General features: G+C 39.7%; 1 long non-coding RNA gene across 1 annotated transcript; it reads right to left on the bottom strand.

The window, feature by feature from the left end:
• Nucleotides 1-592: 592 nt before the first annotated feature.
• On the bottom strand, nt 593-5,784 carry LOC115940849 (uncharacterized). The gene is made up of 3 exons (XR_014141658.1): nt 5,648-5,784; nt 3,031-3,115; nt 593-1,359 (listed from the first exon to the last, which is right to left on the bottom strand). It is a non-coding gene; the product is annotated as an uncharacterized LOC115940849 (long non-coding RNA).
• Nucleotides 5,785-6,341: the final 557 nt, after the last annotated feature.

The raw sequence follows: 6,341 nt of genomic DNA, 5'->3' as shown, positions 1-6,341 counted from the left end.
AGCAGGGGGAATAGGAGAGGGAGAAGCAGGCTTCCCGCGGAGCAGGGAGCCTGATGTGGGGCTCGATCCCAGGACCCTGGGATCATGACCTGAGCCGAAGGCAGACGCTTAACGACTGAGCCACCCAGGCACCTCTGTTCACATCTTTTAACAGAGTAATTCTATTTTAGGAACTCTTCCAACATTAGGACATAGACTTGACAATTTATATTCAAGATGTTCTCTGAGCATTATAGTAGAAAAAAAATTCCCTAATGTCCAGTGATAGGAAATGGGTTTTAGTGAATTGTGAAATGTGCTTAATATACAGTTATTAAAATTCATGTGTCTGTATAGCACTTAAATATATATAAATATATACATACATACACATTTTTTAAAATTTTATTATGTTAATCACCATACATTACATCATTAGTTTTTGATGTAGTGTTCCATGATTCATTGTTTGCGTATAACACCCAGTGTTCCATTCAATACGTGCTCTCTTTGATACCCATCACCAGGCTAACCCATCCCCCCACCCCCTCCCCACTAGAACCCTCAGTTTGTTTCTCAGAGTCCATAGTTTCTCATGGTTTGTCTCCCCCTCCAATTTCCCCCCTTCATTTTTCCCTTCCTACTATCTTTTTTTTTATACATTTTTAAACAAGGAATTAAATTTAAAAGCCTGTATATACATAACCAAAAAACCTTATAGATTACAAAGCCAAAAAGTTAACTGTGTTGACTTTCTGAATGGTAGTGTTCCTGGCAGTTTTATTTTTTTCTTTACACTTTTCTGAATTTTCCAAATTTTCTACAATATATACATATTAATTTTTAAATTTTTTTAAAAGATTTTATTTATTTATTTGAGAGGGCGAGAGAGAGAGTGAGCAAGAATGCAAGAGCAGGGGGAAGGAGAAGAAGACTCCCCGCTGAGCAGGGAGCCAAACACAGGGTTTGATCCCAGGACCCTGAGACCATGACCTGAGCTGAAGGCAGACGCTTAACCAGCTGAGCCATCCAGGTGCCCCTCTACATATTGCTTTAAATAGCATAAAAATTTTTCTTTGCAAATAATGCAAAACCACTAGAAACAAAGACTTGTTTATAAACTATTAAAGACAGTTTTCTCTGTTTTCAAAGGTTACCTTTTTTTTGTATGAAATTCACTGAAATTTGTTTCTTTTTTCGTCTGGAAATGTGGCTTTATAACAGAACGGAAATGAACTTTAACTGTGCTACTTACCCACAGTTTGAAAATTAAGTGCAACCATTTGGCAACCCGCATTCCAGAAGAGCTGAGGCATGTAGTTAGATGAATCCACACGGGTTCCTTTTGGATATATCCTGCTAAGCTGCATTTTGTTATATCTGGACCATCATGTTAAGTAGTGAATACAATTATAAAAATAATTAACCAATACTGTTAACTGAGAGGCCACCTTCCTTCCTTCTACCATTGGAAAATGAACTAACTGTTGCTGATCTCATTGGGCTAGTCGATGAAAAAGGTCAAAAACTTCCTGAACACACAGAATAAATGTGCTTTTATAACAGAAATGTACTATCACTTTTGCAGAGCCTTGTGGGTAAAAACTAATGGGGTAGCAAAAATGACCGAGTCAAAGTCAGTGTGATTTTGTGGAGATTATTAAGGACAGGCTTCACAATGAAGGACACATGAGGAAGCTCAAGCGTGTCTAAGTATGTGAGAGCGTGATCTTGTCTTTGGCGGAAAGCTAATGTGAACTGCATGGCTATTTCTGAAGTGCTCTCTGCTCATTTTTTAACCTTCTCTGAGAATGCTGTTTGCCAAGACTGTGGTACTCTTTATAATGGATAACAAGGTAAATAGAGCACAGAAGGTGCTGACGTTGTTTTGTATTTGAGTTCCTCCTGCCATCAGTTTTCGATCCTGAGAACCATTAGCTCTTGACTACTACGTAGCTATTAAACAATGCTATGTCTTTAAAACCTGGCCGACTCTTCCTATTACCAAATTTGGCATAGGTTGGCTAAGGTTGTGAGCTTGGGCAGGGAACAAGTTACCTCGCTCTGTGTGTTGGTTTCCCTCCTTAATAGATTAAACAATCCCTACATTCTAGGCCTATTGTGAGGGTTCAAAGAGATAAGACAGTGAATGGAAAGTCTATCCAAGAGGCAACACTTAAGAGTGTGACTTTGTGTATGGAGTTTTACATTTGTTCCCTCTCCTGTTGTGGATGAGTTCTAAGGGTGACTTTATTTTTATTCTGGGACTTACTTCATGAAATTGGGCTGTTTGAGGCATTTACTATTTATTACTTTCATGAAAAAAATTTGAAGACTTGTTTCATTTTTGATTTATGGATAAAAATTGTAAGTTTTTGTTGTCAGGACTATCAACAAAGCCATTATTGGTAATATATATTTATATTCTTCTAAGTTTTTTTTTTTTTTTTTGTAATCTCTACACCCAACGTGGGGTTGGAACTCATGATCCCAAGATCAAGGGTCACATGCTCCTTTGACTGAGCCAGCCAGGCGTCCCAAAATTTATATTCTTGTCATCATCCCAACTATCTTCTGATTGGATACCTATTACATGTAAGGATGTGACATGCCAAGAAAGTTTGTATTTACATATATATATATATATATATATATATATTCTGTCTTACATACAGTCTATCTGACATATGTATAAAGTATATACACACATTTTACTAATGTTGTCCCTAACCCAAAAGGTTAGCCGTAAAGCTGGTATCACGGTTTCTGTTTTACAGATGAGGAAATTCAGAAAGATTAAGCAAATTGCCACATGAGAAAGGGCTTGATGGTGTGAAAATCACCTTGATTTTTTAGCTTCCTTTACTGCAGAGACCAGTGCCAGGCCACCCTCCTCAGCCTCGCCTATGAAACCTGAAACTGTTTCTCACACCCACGTGACAGTCAGAAGCCATTTCATGCATCCTTCTCCTTATTCAAGACAAAAATCAAACAAATGGCATGTGGCTTCAGCTGGGTCACTTCAGCCGTCAATCGTCAAATCAAGGATACTCTACAAATTCCACTGGAGACTTCGTCAGTTGCTCGAGGCCTTTGGTTTCCACGAAGGAAGACATTTCAAAACTTCTGTTTCTTTCTGAATTCATGACAAGAAAAACAGGCGAGAAGTAAAATGTAATGGTATAAATTATAACATGTAAGAAGTAGGCGCATGTTCAGTGAAGTTAGGGCAATGAATCCCCAACATAACTTTATAAATGTATTTCTTTCAGTGAACCATTTATCTGCACCCAAAGTTGAGTCTTCTAGGAAGCTGTTTCTTCTCATTCTTACTACCTGATTCAGCTATGCTTATGGCCTTGTACTAGGATGGGGAAATGAATTTTAGATGTGGTAAATGAAAGCTGTTTTGTTAAAAGAAAAGGAGCCCTAGGGGAATCTTTTGTTTTAAATCCATTCAGATTGGTGTCTCTGACTCTCTCTTTGATTATCACATTGTCATTGCCTCAGTTTGTATGCACCCCTTCAGTTCAAACAGCTAACGTGACATTAAGCTCAGGGTATTTCAAAGCAGAAGAATCCTTGGAAATTTTCCAGTCTGATGGCCTCATTTTCAGATTAGATAAGAGAGGCCTGAGAGATGAATGTGCTAGAGGTCTCAATAGAATACAGGAGCAACATTTTTAAAGTGGAATCCAAACTTCCCATTAGAATGGAAGAAATAAAACAAAGTTATCTTAGTCTGTAAAGACTAAGAGTCCAACAGCTTCTCTGTCCTCCTCCCAGCTAAAAACCAAAGTGTCACACACAATACTGAGGCAAGGGTGGTTAGAAAGCTCTCAGGGTTTTTTTTTTTAAATTTATGTTTATTTTGTTTTAAGATTTTATTTATTTGAGAGAGAAAGTGTGGGGGCAAGTGGGGGGAGGGGCAGAGGGAGAGACTCTGAAGCAGACTCTGGGCTGCGTGTAGAGCTGGATTTGGGGCTCGATCCCAGGACCCTGAGATCATGACCTGAGCTGAAACCAAGAGTCTGATGCTCAACTGAATGAGCCAGCAAGGCACCTCGACAGTTCTCAGTTTTTATTTATTTATTTAAAAACATTTTTTTTAAGATTTTATTTATTTCTTTCAGAGAAAGAGTGAGCAGAAGAGAGAGAGAGCATAAGCAGGGGAAGGAGTAGAGGGAGAGGGAGAAGCAGACTCCCCACTGAGCAGGGAGCCTGACGTGGGGCTCCATTCCAGGACTCTGGGATCATGACCTGAGCCAAAGGGAGATGCTTAGCCCCTTAACCTACTGAGCCACCAAGTGCTCCCAGCTCTCAGTTTTTAAACAGAGTTATTACCTTTGAGTCATTTTCCCCTCTTTGATGCCCACTTCCATAATTAAAGCTTCATTTTTCTTCCTAAGTCATTCCTAGACTCTTTTATCCATCTCCTTACCTTTCCCCAATTTAATCAACTCTACAGGAAACCCTTACTTCTCTTATTTTGGTCCATCAGAAACCTATTTTCATATGACTAGTTATTTAAGCAAGACTGCCAATTAAAATTCAGTCCATTTAGTAGGTGCTCTTGTAATGTATGTTCAGTGAAACACAAGGAGAAAAGTACTTGTTTGTCAATCTTTGGCCCATGCTGTTGTTAACAGGTTCTGAAAGATTATCAATGCATCAGTTCCTTCTCAACTTGGCTACTTGTCTAGGAACTTTTGACTCATGAATTAGGAAAACTCATTTTACAGCCAATGAAAGTTATAGAAATATAAAAATAACTACTTTAGGACATTTCAAACTGAACAACTTGCGGTAAGATGTATCAGTACTTGTAAAAATAAAAAAAATGTTGAAATATTTATATATAAACTGTATTGAAAGTTAAATTCCTCATTGTAGAGATCTAGATACTATATACTACAAAGTTAAGGCTCTTTGGGTAAAATTATACACTTATACGTAAGTGTGTTACGTAGAAGCTTAGATTTTGATGTATTTATAAAACTATGCTTTATCAGAGCCTGCTATATTTAAGCAAAAATTCAGCCTTTAAGAGCACACTCATAAAAGCAGCTAAAATGTCCCAAGGATTCTCTTCATAGCATCTTACATTTCATCAAAAAAAGGGCAATTTCATAAAAGGGCTCTTTTCTTTAGGTGGGGGAAAGATGCTATTTTTTTCTTTGCACCCAGTATGGATGTGTACTTGGATGAAGGGAGAACAAAAAATGATGTGAAGTTAATGTTATCAAACAGGCTGGACAAACAGAATGTGGGTGAACTGACTGATTGTGTTCTATTTCTAGTCATCAGGGCTAACCACTTCTCTGGCCGCTCCCCTTCCAGGGGATGGGTAAATAGTTTATTTCAATACTGTCCCTTATCTAATGGAAGGAACGCATTATGTTGTTGAACAAAAACAACTGTGAAACTCTCAATTAGCTGTACTCTAGTATCTTTCAGATAACCGTGGATGGCCTACAGCCCTATTAAGAATTTTGGGGAAACATCGTAGAATAAACTTCTCACATGGTTATGATCATCCACCCAGGCATATATTCAAGACTTTCCAGAAGAGTTCTGTTAAGGGTAATATTCTTTGTTCTAACTACCTTGTATTGAAAGGATACTCATTCTAGGCTACATTAGGGGTTCTTCTCCAGGGAAAACTTACTTTTTGAAGTTTCAAATGACTCAAACTTGACTGGCTGAATATAGTTCACCAGGTTAGACATCTCTTCGGTGGCCATGGCCTCGCTCCCCGCAGTCCCCTGGAAGCAGAATTAAAAATAACATTCCCAGAGTCAGCATTACCTTCCCAAGGGTTATTTTTCCCAGGGCAAAGATGCAGGGACCCACGAGAGAGAACATCATCCCTCCTCTTCTGAAAATTATTGCCAATAGAAAGTTCATCACAGGAGAAAATTTGCTCATAAGTTAGGCAAGTGTGGGGTGGTAAGAGGGAGGTTTAGGGACAGATCCCAGTGTGCCACCTCCACCCCCCCCACCCCACCCCGGGCACTGGCCTCCAGAATAAGAATCTCCATTTTACTAAGGTGGTTCAAAGCACATTACAATCTGAGAAGCACTGAGCCCTATTTCACCTGCCATAGCATAAATTCCTTAGCTGATGTCTAAGGTTAATACATCAAGAAATCAATAATTCTCGGCCAGACTCGACCCCGCCGTCCGGCTGCCCTCCTGCAGCGGCTCGTCACCTCCGGGGTCCCAGCCTCCACGGGCCGGGACCGCCGCCGCCGCCGCCGCAGGACGGGGAGGCGGGCCATGGCGTCCTGCGTGGGGAGTCGGACCCTGAGCAAAGATGATGTGAACTACAAGATGCATTTCCGGATGATCAACGAGCAGCA

The sequence above is a fragment of the Leptonychotes weddellii genome, unplaced genomic scaffold, assembly GCF_054177405.1.
Source record: "Leptonychotes weddellii isolate Sample4059 unplaced genomic scaffold, ASM5417740v2 HiC_scaffold_12253, whole genome shotgun sequence".
Classification (NCBI taxonomy): domain Eukaryota; kingdom Metazoa; phylum Chordata; class Mammalia; order Carnivora; family Phocidae; genus Leptonychotes; species Leptonychotes weddellii.
The sequence above is the reverse complement of the archived record's forward strand: the minus strand, read 5'-3'. Positions and strand labels throughout refer to the sequence as shown.